Source organism: Camelus dromedarius, chromosome 34 (assembly GCF_036321535.1).
Source record: "Camelus dromedarius isolate mCamDro1 chromosome 34, mCamDro1.pat, whole genome shotgun sequence".
NCBI classification, from domain to species: domain Eukaryota; kingdom Metazoa; phylum Chordata; class Mammalia; order Artiodactyla; family Camelidae; genus Camelus; species Camelus dromedarius.
Genome location: NC_087469.1, coordinates 3,376,820 through 3,392,190, shown reverse-complemented (window position 1 = coordinate 3,392,190; position 15,371 = coordinate 3,376,820). Strand labels below are relative to the sequence as shown.

General features: G+C 41.1%; 1 long non-coding RNA gene across 3 annotated transcripts; it reads right to left on the bottom strand.

The window, feature by feature from the left end:
* Nucleotides 1–1,411: 1,411 nt before the first annotated feature.
* LOC116150233 (uncharacterized) lies at nt 1,412–11,934 on the bottom strand. Of its 3 annotated transcripts, none has more exons than XR_010378895.1 (6): nt 11,613–11,934; nt 8,430–8,632; nt 7,794–8,135; nt 6,763–6,872; nt 5,867–6,026; nt 1,412–1,985 (listed from the first exon to the last, which is right to left on the bottom strand). It is a non-coding gene; the product is annotated as an uncharacterized LOC116150233 (long non-coding RNA). The 3 variants fall into 3 exon arrangements; XR_004133948.2 differs by lacking the exon at nt 11,613–11,934 and adding an exon at nt 8,737–8,811; XR_004133947.2 differs by lacking the exons at nt 7,794–8,135; nt 11,613–11,934 and adding an exon at nt 8,737–8,811.
* Between the last annotated feature and the right edge of the window lie 3,437 nt (nt 11,935–15,371).

Below are 15,371 nucleotides of genomic sequence, written 5' to 3'. Positions count from 1 at the left end.
AGAAAAGTTGCCTAATTGGGTGGCCAGCTTCCAAAATTCCCCTTGGTAATCCTTCCTCATGACTGTTCCTCTTTTACCAAATAGTTTCCAGAAGAGTTTAGAAATTGCCTTCCAAGGTGTCAGAGCACCTACCACAAAACACACTCTATTAGCAAAACTATCTGAAACAAATTGTTACTGGAAGCAGTGAGTGTAGGGCTTGTATCCAAACGTTCGGAATGTGCTTACTAATGGTGGCCCTTTAAAGCAGTGCAGGAAAATAATAGCTTTATACATCTTTCAGAGTTTTTTTTTTCTTTTAAATCAACTCAAGGACTCCTTGTACAAGCAAAATGAAGCAAAGAAATGAAAAAAAAAAAAAGTCTAGATAATGTAGGTTAAAAAACTTACTAGGGAAATAGAAAAGGAACACAACCTCCCCTAGACTAGCTCTCAATATAGATCAAATTCCAAGATGATAGCTCAGATTTCCCCTATCCTGTTAAATTGAGCAAATCGCTTAACACTTCTGTGTCTTCTTTAACTTTTCCCTTCACTCTGCCTGTATCGACATCATTTACAACTCAGTGGTTCAAGGAATGCTTGACAAAGTTTTTGAAGAGGAAGCTCCCATTTCCTCCCAGGGTTTGCATGCCCTGCTCCAGTTTTCTTCCTTTGACATCCTGGGAATAGATGGAGGAGAGAGTGTTTCCATCTTGGTTTCCAGAGTAGTCACACTGATTCTGGCCCACTGTCAACTTGGCTTCTTTTGCTTCAAGTTGTGGCCTTAAAAGTTTTAGAAATGAGGAAGCAAGGAAGGTCAAACCTAGAGAAAGTAAGGGACTTTGGTGGTTTGTAAGGATTATTATCATTGGTTCTCTGAGTATTACCTCTGGGCCAGTGGGTGACTTTTGGTTTTACACACAAGTATTTGTATATTCCTTGGACATAAAGAAACTGTAATCCATTTGCCCAGATACCCTCCAGTCAGACCTCTGGAGTTTTACATTTGCAGAGACAAGTCTTAGTTGCAACAATGTATACCTTACAAGGAAAAACAAAATGCCTGGATTATAAAACATTCCCACCACAAAGGCAAGTAGAACCAAGCTTAAACGAAGCCAGCGGAAATGAAATTCCACCTCTAAAACCTGACCCCTAATTAGTTAAAGAGATCAACAAGGTTTCTGGATATAAGGTCAACTCACAAAAGATCAATAGCATTTCTCTACAGCAGCAAAATACAGCTCCAAATACACTCAGAATCAGATAAATGTTATAAAATATAGAATACTTAGCAAGGAATATCTAAAACTTCTCTATTTGTTAAAGGATTGAAAAAATGATTAAATGGAGAGACTGTTCATTCTCTTGGATGGGATGATGTAGTTTTATAAAAAAAAATGGTCAATTCTTGCCAAAATTAATCTAAAAATTGAATATAAATTTAATGCAATACCAATCAAAAGTCCAGCTAGATTGTTTTTTGATGAATGTAATAAAGTTATTTTTAAATGCATGTGGAGTGATGTCAGAGATGACAGGTTAGGAGGTACCAGCCTTGGTTCTCCCTACGAAAACAATTTAATAATTATCCACCAATGAAATTGTTCTGGGAGAGCTCCAGCTTATAATTAAGAAGCTGCAGCAACTCCATGGAGCTTAAAAATCGAAGATGACCACATAGAAAAGTGCAGAAAGCATTTTACCTGTTTCACTTCATCCTCCAACCTGACACAGCTTGGTACCAAGAGGAATTGCCTCAGAAATCCCCTACCACCTCCAGTGGAAAGGAAAGCAGGAGAAACCCTTGACATCACCAGGGACACCACTAGCTTTTGCCATTGAGGACCTCTGATGCTGAGTCCAGCTAACAACGCTGCTCGAAGTCCATGCCTGTACACCACCTGGAGTAGAAGCACGCCTCCCCCTCACCGTCATCACCTTCACACATGCAGCAAGGATGCCCACTTTCGTCAATTCAATTCAAGGTACTACTGCAAGTCCTAGACAGAGCAATTAGACAAGAAAAATTAATTAAATGCATCCAAGTTGGAATGAGGTAAAATCATCTCTATTTGCTGATAACATGATATTATTTATGAAGTCTCCTAAAGACTCCACCAAAAAACTCTGAGAACTAATAAACATATTCAGTAAAGTTTCAGAATATAAAATCAACATACAAAAGTCAGCTGCATATCCATACATGAACAATGAAATAGTTGAGAAGAAAATTAAGAAAACAATTCCATCCACAAAAGCAATAAAAAGAATAAAATACTTAGGAATAAATTTTACCAAAGAGGCAAAAGGCTTGTACATTGAAAACTGTAAAACATTGAAGGAAATTAAAGAAGACACAGATAAATGGAAAAACATCTTGTGTCCATAACTGCAAGAATTACTTTCAATCCAAGAGCACAAGGTATCTTCCCATTTCTTTGTAACAGCTTCATTTTCCTTCATCAATATTTTATAATTTTCAGAGTATAGGTAACCTCCTTGGTTGTGTATTTCTAGGTATTTTGTTCTTCTTTGATGTAATGGAAATGTTTATGCCAGTTATAAAACTCTGGTTTTTGAAGTGGAAAAAAAAAAGTGAATGAAGGGCTGCAAATGGCAAAATATCCTTCCTTCTTATGGGTGGGTTGTATTCTATTACATATATATGCTGCATCTTCTTTATATATTCACCTATTGATGTGCACTTATGATGCTTCCATATCTTGGCAATTATAAATGATGTTGCTGTTAGTGGTGGGGTGTATGTATCTTTTTGAATTAACTATTTTTTTGTGGTTGGCTTTATTCCTTTGATAACTATGTAAGTTTAAAAAGCTAAAGCTCTAAATGTTCTTAAAAACAATGAACAGTGTATATACGTAAGTTTAAAAAATATGCGCAGTATATTGTGTATATGTATTTATATGCAATACATTGTATATGTGCAGTGAAACTGTAACAATTCTACCTAATAAAACCGAAAAATGAAAAAAAAGAATTAATATTGTGAAAATGTCCATACCACCCAGAATGATCTACAGATACAATGAAATTTATATCAAATTTTTAATGACCTTTTTTTCAGAAAAAAAAACCCCTAAAATTTATATGGAATCACAAAAGACCCCAAATAGTTAAAGAATCTTGATCAAGAAGAACAAAGCTGGAGGAATCACATTTCCTGATTTCAAAATACACTATACAAAGCTACAGTAATCAAAAGAATATGGTACTGACATAAAAACAGTCATAAAGACCAGTAGAAAACCTAGAAATAAATCCACACATCTACAGTCAACTGATCTTTGACAAGGGTGCCAAAAACACACAATGGGGAAAGGGCAGTGTCCCACTGGTTGGGAATGGTTTTGACTAATGATTCTCACATTTTGTTTCAAAGTATGATTGTTCTAAATTTGGGGGTTGAAAAGTGATAAAGGAAATGCCTGGTCATAAAATTTTAATAATCTGCACTTGGAGCTCACTTGGCTAATTCTGAGTGATTGAGAATAATGAACCCTAAATACTATTTGACAATGATCATTTTTCCTAGTTTTACTGGCCTGGAAGGTGGATTTATTTTACTTTAAATATTATTGATTATAAATGTGTTATGGGATTGTCTAGAGCCTAAAGACTGGATGGATTTTTTAAAAATTGATTTTGAGTAGATGGAAGACATAATCAAATAGGCAATTTAGTGGGGAAAATCAACAAATACCAAAACTTTTAGTGGGCCAAGTACACATAGTGCCGCTTGGAAGGCAGCCTTTGATTTCTGTCCTATGTCATCCTTGTTAGCACCTGTCTCTGAGATATGCTGGGTGCCTGGGTGTTCTGACACTCAGACACTGTAGTGGTTTCCAAGGAGATGTGATAACAAACTGTCCAAGTTGCATGGGATTCAGGCTTCTTAGTAAGCAATGCTGAGTCATCTCCTCCATAAGCTGGGTTGATGCCTCAGTTTTGGGGGAAAAAAGACTTGTTATAACAAACTGAATTTATTTACAAATTGAAAAGGCTCTGTGTCTGGGCTATACCTGATTGAGGGCTGTCAGTATGTCAGAGGCCAGGTGTCCCTGTGCCTTCCCACCCGGGAGTGTTAGTGACTAGGGAATGTTCCAAGTAGAGTTGTCCTTGTCACAGCTTTGGATTTTCTCAGCCCCTCTTCTTCCTCCAGCCCTGATGTGGTAACCACTTCCGGGCAGGCTTCAAGCAGCTTTGTGCAGGTTCCAACTGAAAGCACCTTCCCTGCATCCTCCCATCCTTGCTATCTTCCCCAGAGCTTCTCTAGAAGTGTGGAGACCCATGGGACAGAAGTTAATGGGCAGTTGCTATCCCATTTCATTTCCTGGGTGATTGTATTTTCCTTGGAATGTCCCACTGGATTGAGCATAATGGCAGCCAATTCAATATCCATCTTTCTACTGACTTCCCTCCTTCCCTGTTTTGCTTCTTTGTCTCCCTCCTCCTCCCTGGGACCCCTTTCTAAGTCAGCCACCTGCATATAAGCATCTGTCAGGCTTTGCTTTGGGGAGAAACCAGGCTATGACAGGCCCCAGAATTGCCATCTAAAATCAGCCTACTCATTTTTCCAGGTCCCTAAGCTCAGTCAGATTTTCTCTTCTTCAGACTTAAAGTTCAGGGAAGGATTAGAATCATTCTGCTTTCTCACATATATTCAGACATTTGCATTTACACACAAAATTTCACTTTCTACGTGAAAAGTGAAAAAAAAGCAAGTCCTTGTTGTTTTTTAAACAAGAAAAGCTAATAAAACCAAATCAACTTTCTATTGAGTAAAAAATTTCCCTTTTACTTCAATTGATTATTGATTGATATTGATTAAAAACTACATTACTGCTTTACTTTCTGTGTTCCCCTTAACATTTCTCTAGGTACAACAAATTTTAGAAGGTATTAACAGCTCCAAGTATTGTCTGAGAAGTTATAAGAGGCTCAATGCTAAACACATTAAATAAGTTTTATCAGATAATCCTTCTGCTAAATTGGGCTGCCAACTGGATAAAGCATTGTTTAGCCAAATATAACAAAGGCCTTGAACACAAGATTTAAGTAAGATTATTTGACAGCAAACTACTAAAATTATAAAGAGAAGAAAATTTTGCATTTACAGAAAAATTCGCTTTCCTATGAATGGCACTCTGTTTTCAGAGATTGATTACCTTATTGGGTGTTTAAAGTTAAGTTCTTGTTATTTTGTAACTTCAGTACAATCTTCCACTAGAATCTTCGGCCTACCTGGCAGATGTCTGGACAGTTAAGTTGGCTCACCCACCTCACGAGTAAGGTGATAGAGCTGAGAGTAAGTGAACAGTAAAAATATTACTAAAACATTGGGATCTCAGGATTTAGAAGACTAAGTAGTGAGGAAGCAGTGATTTGCGGGCCAGGATGAGAAAGAGGATTGTGTTAAAGAGATCATGGCCCCATTTATTACCAGATTTCACTGCTGGTACATTTTGTCTGAAGACTTGCTGTCATTTTCATTGCAAGGCACGAACTGGTCATGATACACATTTTAAGTGTATAGCACTGTGCTAGGTCCTACAGAGATAGAAAGATAATACATGTTCTCAGTCTTCAGAGAACTTGCAAGTAGGTTCAGAAAAAGTAATTAGGAAACGAGGTTAGAATCAAGGTCTAAACTACTTGGAGAGAGTGACTTCTCTATGAATTAACAGTAAGGATTCAGTGGGAGTGGGTAGAACTTGTCACCCAGGAAGACTTTGCAGAAGACACATGCACTGAACTAGGAAATGGCACATTTGGGGCTGGCAGGAAAGTAAAAGAGGTTATTCCAGGCAGTGAAAAGAGCATGAACAAAGATATGAAAAATCATTCGTTCGGCCATTTGTACCTGCTTTGTGCTACGTGTTCCACCTTGTGCTGGGACTACAGTGATAAGTGAGACACACTCAGCCCCCAGCCCTTGGAGCTTGAAGCCTTGGGGGATTCATGAGAGACCTTGCTCTGCAATGAGCCAAACTCCACGGGGATCACGTGGCTCTGAGGAGTCCCTTGAAAGATACAATAAAAGAGATGTTGATAATTTTATGAGAAAACTTTTAAAATAATTTTTTTTATTTCTGAAATCCAAAAGGTTTGTGTCAGTTGAGGAAAAAAGTTACCTTTTATCACAGCTTATATTTCAAACTCTGAAATATAGGTTTCTTTCTCTGAAGAGCTAAGACGTTTAACTAGCAGACAGCTGTCTGTTTGATCAATACATTCGCATTATTTTCCTTTTCTTTCCAGAAAAATAAATGAGGACAACATTATATTTTGATATGCAAGGCTTCTCACTTATTGTTTCCTCATTAAGGCCCTCAACAGATGCTTATTTTGGGCTATTAATAAAAGCCCCTTTCAGTAAAAGCCTGGCTTTAGGCTTTAGATAAATAGCAGTTTGGGAGACTTTCAAACAAATTTAATGCTCTAATTCTCTCCGATTACTGTAATTTTTCAACCTGTCCTTTCAAATTGGAGATACAGTGAAATAATCAGATATAAAGTGATGAAGGTTACTTTAAAATCTCATAGATTTTTTTTTTATATTTTCTTTTTCTTATCATGTGTTGAGCCAGACTTTGAACAAATACCTGGACATAATGGGATATCGCCGGAAATAGCATCCAAACGCGACCTCTTCTCAGTGGAGGATTTAGTGGGAAATCCACCAGCCTCCAAAAATGCCTGCGTTGCTATTGCTCCATATTATCTATTCCAAAGATAAGAGAGAAGCACAGAACTGACCTGGTGGTCGTCTTGTTGTGATGAATATGGTTTCTTTCTGAAGAGCAGAGAGAAGTAATTTGTGTGGATTGTGGCTTCCTGACTCCTGATTACATAACAGAAAGAGCCATCTGTGTGGAGAAGGAAATTGATTTAAAAGCAGTCAGTGGGCATAGCCAACATAAATTTGATGAATAAAATGAAAAGCGGCTCTGACGATGTCAAGGTACATTTTTTTTTTTTAAATTGACAGCGTGAAAACCTTGGAGAAACTTCAGTTTCATCTGCTCGGTGCAGACACCTGAGCCTTTGTCCTTTCATCAGTTAGCTTCATTCTCTGGTTCACAAACTAGAGACAGGTCATGCAAAGGAGTGAGTCCCCGAGTTCAGTTTAACCTTTACCAAAGGTCTACTCTATTCCAGGCACTCTGCTATAGCAGAAGACATAAATGCACCAGTTTATTCATTTGAAAATACTTACTGAGCATAGCTATACAGCTGGCCCTGGGGATGCAGTCACGAACAAGACAAAATCCCTTTGGAGCTGAGTCTAGCCGGGGGCCCAACTACAAAAGTTTACAGACACATACATGATAGTTTCAGGCATGGTCCTCGTCCTTGAGAATCTGATAGCCAAATGGGGAAAGTCAACATGTATAGGAAGAGGAAAAAGCAGCTACAAATAGGGGTGGCCACAAGACCAAGAATCTATGGTCAGGTGCTGTTTCAAATGCACCGTCACTTAGAATTCTGTCTCCTTTGGTTTTTGGACTATCTACTTGCCACCCAGTGAAATCCTATGTATTCTTTATCCTAGAGGCATTTTACGGTCTCCTTTTATGATCTAAGTATAATTATATAATTCAAGTCAAGATTCTTACAATTTCCATACTTTGACGTTGAGCATTGGGTAGAAATACAGAGAACTAAGCAAAGTCTTCGTGTGAAGATGTCAAAGAGTCCCAGTCCCTCTAGAGATTTTTCTAGTGCTACCAGGTTGATGATATTTGTTGTAAGAGGCTAGAAATTCACAAAAGCAAAGACAAGATCACCTGATAAGATCTCTGAGTCCAAGCACATCAGAACCAGCTCCACATTTGTAGACTTGTTCTTTCCATCTGCCCAAATAAGGCCATCCTTGTTCTTAGCCAACCAACTCTGACTGTGTCCTCTCCACAAGAGAATTCACTTTTTTAAACACATATCAAAGCTGATTCCTTTGATCTGAGCCAGAGACCTCCCATTGCCTCCTCCCACAAGGTCATGCGCATCCTGAGTTCAGTAAAGCTTCCTCCTGGTCTGCAGCTCTGCCTGGTTCTCATTCTCTCTGATTTTCCCTGGAAAGTCAATGGAGCAGGAGATCCCAGTACATCCATCTCCAACTTCATTCGTTACTTCACAAAAAGGAAAAAAAAAAAAAAAAAAAGAAAGAAAGAAAGAAAGAAAAGGAAAATTGAGGGATAGAAGAAGCTAAGTGTAAAAGGAAGCCTGCAAAAAAATCTACTAACACAATCCCAAAAGCATGTCTTCTCTAATAAGTCAGTAAATAAAAAAGTCTACTCTGTCTCTTGTTGTCTCTCTTGGACACTCTCCCCATGATTTTCTGAAGAAATAATCAATTTATTAATTATGGCACCAACCGTGTTTTTATCATTTTTTAAGTCGACTTTCCTAAGAGAACTGCTTACTCAATCTTCACGAAGTGTCCTGTCCTGGCTGATTGCCCAGCATTAGCACACTGTCCCAGCCCATCCCTCGCCAGGTGAGATGGCCAGGTGGAGGACGGTGGCATGGATAAGAGATAAGATTTGGCTTTTTTGGTTGTTGTTGTTGTTATTGGGAAAATTGTCCATCATGAGAAAAACAGTGAAATATTTTGCAAGGTGCTCTTCTGAAAAAGAAAACAGATTATTTTTAAGTGAGCAATTATGGACTGGTAACGAAATCAAACACAGAGTTTCAATCTAGCCACAAGATGCTATGACAGAGATGCACCTGGAGCAGGTCTTGTCTCCTCTGAGGGTTGGTGAACAAATCCAAAATCTGTGCTTGTGATGCTGAGAATAAGCACACAGGAGGAAGCAGCAGCCTATTTAAGAAAGTATATTCAATAAAAATGTTTTTAATTAAAAAAAAAGAGAGAAAGTATGAGGCTGGTTCAGCCTAGTGTAGTGACTAATGGCAATTTAAAACACTGTAAACATTTTGGACTTTTTAATTGATTCATTTGGCATTTATTTTTTGATACCTATTCTGGGTTTGGGACTATGCTGGCAAATAGAGTGACGGACAAAACGTGCTCTGTCCACCTTCGCTTTCAATACATAAACTAGATTAAATGAAGGCATTAGGTACAGCATCAGAACACATGTCCCCCGGCCATCTGCAAAGAGCAGTGCTGAGGATGGCAGGCAGGACAGAGCCCTCTCTCCCTCCAAAGAGATAACCCCCTCCGCTTGCCCTTGTCTTAAAGAAAGGGAGGTCCAGGCAGGTGCAGGGAGGGTTGCTGAGTTGATCCTCATCTTAAATAATTATGCCCGAACTGCACATGATGGAAAAGCCACTGGGATATAGGAACTCAGTGGAAAATTCATTACAGATGTTAGCTAGCAGTAGCTAGGAGCTGAGCACTGCTGATGGCTATGTCGTAGACTATCAATATGACCCATGTGATAAAAGTTAACAAATCTCTCCAATTTATAGTTTCCTTTCTTAAATGTTGCCTGTGATACTGAAAAAGTCACAAAAGCCTTGAAATTGCAATGCATTTTATATACGAGGAGAAGGGACCTTGTTCCAATAAGGCCACTTGTGATTAGAAGAACCAGACCAAGACTCCTACGATATCCCTGGGTTCTGACTACCGAGGCCTGAGTATCAGTGAATTACTTGGAAATGCAACTGTATCTCCATCCTGCCTGAGCAGCGAGAATGTTTTACTGGTGGCCTGGGAATCTCTCGAGAAAATTTGTCATGAAGGCGTGAGAACCATTCTGCCAAGGTGGAAATTAGAGTTCAAGGGTGATGTTCAAGATTTTCATTTCATCCACTACTGCAGAGTGACAAAGCACAACATGAAATGGCAGGGAAACTATTTTCAGACCTTGTCATTTGCTTAGGCTACAGGAATATTTGCTGGTTGCAAATTTGGCATAGTGGGGATTCATTTTTCTTTTTGAAACAAAAACCTCTTTTTGAGGACAAAATGCTGAGATTTTTGATGGAGAATAAACAGATTTTCCCATAGTTTTAGCTCTTTGGTTACACCAGCGAGGCACTGGTGAGACTCCCAAGGTGAATAAAATGTAATTTGTGGAAGCACCAACCGTGGCATTTCCCGTAGTTCCTGATGCGATGCTGTCACTCCGCCTTATTTATGTAGCACTCCTGTGTGTACAGCCCTCTGCTTGTGCTTTAAATACATTCATTCTTTCCTATAAGCCTCACGATAATCCTGCCAGAGAGGAGAGGTCACATGCCTGTGGCCATGAAGCTAGTAAGTAGGAGAGCTGGGATTGACACCAGGGGCCATGTGTCAACAAATCCCTTAATACCAGCGATTTTAAAATTTTGTCCTTCATCGGTGCCCTGGGGCACGGGAGGCTCTAATAGGGACAGAATCAAAGCTATTCATCTCTGCTTCTTGTGGACCATCTCTTGTCTTTATCTCATTTATATATGGTGGGTTTCCTCTGGTTTAGAGCTCACAAAATTTACAGCATAACTCGATGCACTGAAAAAAAGATGCAGTTTCTTTGTTGGTCTGTAGCTAATCGTGTCACCATTAACAGGCTTCATCAGATGGCAAGCAGAGAAGAGAAAGTTAAATAAGTGTCCAGAGAGATTTAAGCTTAATTCAATGTTAACAATTGATTGCTTTTTCAAAAAGGCGGTGCAGTGTTTCAGAGAGCCACCTCACCCCCTACCCTTTCCATCCTCAGAAGGCTTCTGGGAGTGTCCAGGTAGAGATGTGACCTTCCTGTCCACATCCGGTGCCATGCTCCTGGCTGCCCAGGGGGCTGAGCACCCAGATGCTCCCCAGTGCTGAAGTCTATTCTTTCAGCGCCAGTGCTCTCCTGGCAAAGCTCCCTGGGTTGGAACGGACTCCTTCTCACATTACAGATCTTCCGAGGTCTGGCCATGACTCTCATTTGTTACAAGTCCAAGCAGCCAGCTCTGCAGTCTTTATTAACTGGGAGACACCTCATCCCCAGAAAGAGGGCCCCCTCTGGCTAAACAAGCTGCTTCTACCAAGTTAGACAATAAGAATCTCCCTGCTGGTCTGAACAAATCTATTTTCGAAAAGATGAGAGCTGGAGATCGAGTTACACATAAAATAAGAATGGCCCCTTAGCCTCCCTCAATGGGCCAGTGTTTTAACTGTATTCATAGTTGATACGAATCAAGAATTGCAGAATGTTAGTCCTGGAAATGCCTTGAAGGCCATCCACACTCCTCCTGCCCATCTGAGCAGGATGAAGAACCTGCAGCCCAGAGATGAAATGGTTGTTGGCGGTCACTCCTTATTTATGGGGTTTAAGCCCCCCATACCACCTGCCCATCCATCAGAAACCACACCAGCCAGAGGGGCTGCATCTGGCCCCACATGCCTGGGCATGGCAGGTACGTGCAAGTCACACTCATGACACTTTGACCAAGAACCTTCAGAGGGAGCAGCTGAAACTGCTTCGGCACGTGCCACTGTCTGTGAGACCCTCTGAGCCCAACGAGGTCAGCTGCACTCTTTAAGTGATCTGTCCTTCAGTGTCTTATGTATTTGGAAGGCATCTGAGAGACGAAGGCCAGGAAGGACGTGGAGGTGCACAATCCAGCTCAGGAAAATTTTTTCTCAGTTCTTTCTCTCTACTCACCATAGCTTCAAAATAATGCCACCTTTGGGGAGCAGGATGGGAGATTCTCAGCAAGAAAATATATTCTGTAATGAGAAGCACAAAAAAGCCCTCCGTGAATACTAATGTGCTGCCTAACTATCGTATCTTTGATTTCCCACTCAGTGAATTATCTGAAATAAAACGTAAAAGCAATTATTTGGGGGAATGAGAGACCATGGCTAAGAGGGGAGGGCCAATTTTAAAATGGCACAAAATAGCTATAAAAAATAGGACAACATTCTAGAAAAAAATGCCTTTTTCCCTGCAGTGCAGACTACTGATCCTAGGCTCCTACAGAAACAGAGCCTGAGGCAAAAGTTTATGAACTGCAGCTCCTGCAAGAGGGTAAGCCCTGGGGGAGCAGGAGAGGGAGGCAGGGCCCAGTGGGTAGAACGGGGCACTTTGGGAAGTTTGTGTGATTCTGTTTTATTCTCCAGATGCACACGCTTGCCTGATTTTCAGAACCATGTGGTTCTTCAGTGGCTTGTGTTGGTTGCTTCCAAGTCCTCAAAATCAAGAGGGGTCTCTAATTCCAGGCCTCTCCCTGGTCAGAATCTACCCCTCCGGGCATCAGCAACCCCTCATTTTCCTGGGTTGGCTCTGTGAATAAAAAATACTGCAAGCCATATCAATAAACAAAGAATGTTGTGGCCATCAAGTCATCAGCCTCTACCGCCACCCCCGACAGTGAGTGGAGGGAACTTAGGATGCAGACAAGCAGGCAGCCAAGCCCAGCCTCTGCCACCACCCCCAGTGGTGAACCCTGAGGGAACTCAGGATGTGAGAGAACCAGCTACTGGCCCTAGATAGCGAGGGGCCTATCAAAGGAGTGATTTCAGTGACCCCAGACCTCTGTACCTTCCCATGCATAGAAAAAAGTTAATTCCTTAACTTGAGATGCCTGGTTTTCTTTAATTAACAGTAATCTTTTGATGTTCCAACTACCTGGTCTTTGTTGCAGAAATTCATATATCCTGGCTTCTGCCTTGCCACTTTGAAGCAGTCTCTCAGAGCAACCTGGGAGGCTATCACCCTGGGCTTAAGTCCTCAGAAATGTTCGCCAAATAAAACTTAATTCTCAACTTGTAGGTTGTGCATTTTATTTCAGTGGACAGGTCACCTGCTCTTCCAGGCAGCCACCGGAGAAGCTCTAGCAGCAGCGACCTCTTCCACTGATAAAACCCCCTGACCTACAGTGATTTGACTTAGATTTTTCCCCTTTACTGTAGTGGGGAAGCAGTGCGCATTCAGTAGAATCTGCGCTTTGAATTTTGATCTTTTTCCAGACCATGGCTCCCAGTTAGCCACACCATCACGAGAGGGACACGACTGATACACTTACAGCTATTGGTTCTCAGTTTTAGTACATATTCCACAAATTACATGAGATAGTCAATGCTTCATTATAAAATAGGCTTTGTGTTAGATGATTCTGCCCCACCACAGGCGAATGTAAGTGTCCTGAGCACATGTACAGTAGGTGAGGCTTAACTATGCTGTTTGATAGCTTAGGTACATTAAGTGCATTCTTGACTGACAATATGTTCAGCTTACAGTGGGTTTAGCATGATGCAACTCGTGGAGGAAAATCTGTAGAGGGGTGAGGGTCCCTCACTGGGGACTATTAGGGGTTGAATTGTGTTGCCTTCAAATACTGAAGCCCTAATGGAGTAACTCAGAGTCTGACCTTATTTGTAAAAATAAGGTTGTTGTGGACGGGATTCGTTCATGAGGCCAAGCTAGAGCAGGGGGGTCCCTAATCCAATAAGACTGGTGCCCTTACAAAAAGGGGACAATTGGACACAGACATGCATAGAGGGGAGACAGCATGAAGAGGCACAATGAGAACACCGCCTGCAAGCCAAGGAACTAACGACTGAGGCTGGTGGGAGCAGATTCCACCTCTCAGCCCTCCAACGCTGCCGACACTTTGATCTCACACTTCCAACGTCCAGAGCTGAGACAATGCACTTCTGCTGTGGAAGCCGCACAGTCTGTGGTCCTTTGTTACTTTGTTAGGAAATTATTACAGGGAACTTCTTTCCTGCTCCTACTGGATAGCATTCCTCCCTCAGCCTTCCTTCAATCTTCCCCCTTTTAAAACTGGACTGTCCTCCAAGGAGCTTCCTTTGTACTGGACCAAGGCCTTGCCTGTCTCCCAGCGGCATCTAATTTTAAGTCTACATGATTGTGGGATGTAAGGTCTTGTCCCTGTTTGCAGAAGCAATAATCACAGACATCAAAAGCACAGGTTTGGCAGTGTTTAATCCCTCACTCATTGTACCACTCTGAGAAAGTTAAAGAACTGGGAGCTTCTGGTCCATTCAATGGGGCACTACTTTTCCTCACTTTGTAGGATTAAGTGAGATTGTAAAAGTAAAGCACTTAGCACAATTCCTGACACATAAACACCCCAGTTCAGGGGAGCTATTAATAATAGTAGCTATTAGGGGAGCTTCAGGCATCAAGGAGCAGGGTGGGGGAGTGAAGCCTTTTGAGCTCTCTGAAATTAGACTAGACAGTTGCCTACTCGGTTATGTAACTGGAGTCACATGTCTAGTCTCCATGAAGCCAAATACCCACATGAACGCTGTATGCCCCAGAGAGTCTAAGAAAATACAAGATTTTAACTTTGAAATTAAAGGGTTTGATAAGCCACAAGATATAGTGATACTCAAGAACCAGGAAGCATGCCTGCATTCTCCAGAAGGGAGGGAGAAGTCAACAAATACAGGTCAGGTATGTGAGAGTCCGTGGTACCCAATGCAAAAGACACAGCCTTCCTTCTCATTACCCCGGTGACCATGGACCAGTGTCTTAGTCTCTCTGAGCTTCAGGTTCCTTACCTGTAAGATGCCATGGAGGAGGACATGGTTTTTCACATACATTTTCTGGCCCGTCTGGGAGATGTTTATAATTCCCCACGGCAATAACATCAAACTTACCCTTATGACTTGCTTTGACCAACAAAAGGTGAGCGTACATGATAGCTATGCTCAGGTCTTTTCTCACCTCTGTTATCATGAAAAAAGGTGCTGGGATGGAGTCCCTGTTGGCCTGGTCCTGAGTGTCTATGATAACCTATTTGCACTGGTTGTCTGAGATGGTTGTAGACTATAAGCAGTAAACTAACGATGCTGTTTTAAGACATTGAGGATTAGGGTGGTTGGTTTCTGGAGCACAGCTTAAGCAACCTGCAGATCTGAAGTCAGACATCCACATCATGGGGCTTTGATGAAGAGCTTTGCAATTACAAATTGCCCTGCAATTATAGGACAGTACTTGAGAAAAGAAGAATTTTAATTTCCATCATGTATTCCCTACTCCCATCAAAAAAAATTAAGTGTGCTTAATAACTGAATGTTGGTGGAGTGGGGAGAAAAGAAAGATATGCTGTGGTTCCACCTTCTTTTTAATTTGTCCATTAAGCATTTGATTTGGGGGGGGTGCACATGTACCTTCAAGAAGATACAGAAACTTAATAGCTGTCTTAGATGCTGAAATGGCTTTATCATCTTTTACCATCATCTGTGATTGTCACCATTAAGAGGGGATTTAGATCAAACCAAAGTCATCATTTACAAAGATGCCTACAGACCCAACCCCAGAGCTACTAGCTGCACTGATGTCCTTAGATGGAAGTTTCCTTTGCTTTGTCTTGAAGAGCATCCCGGGAAGCTAAACTGACCTAGGCTAGACTTTCTATGGGTGTTTTTGTCTAGGCTCCAATAACCTTAG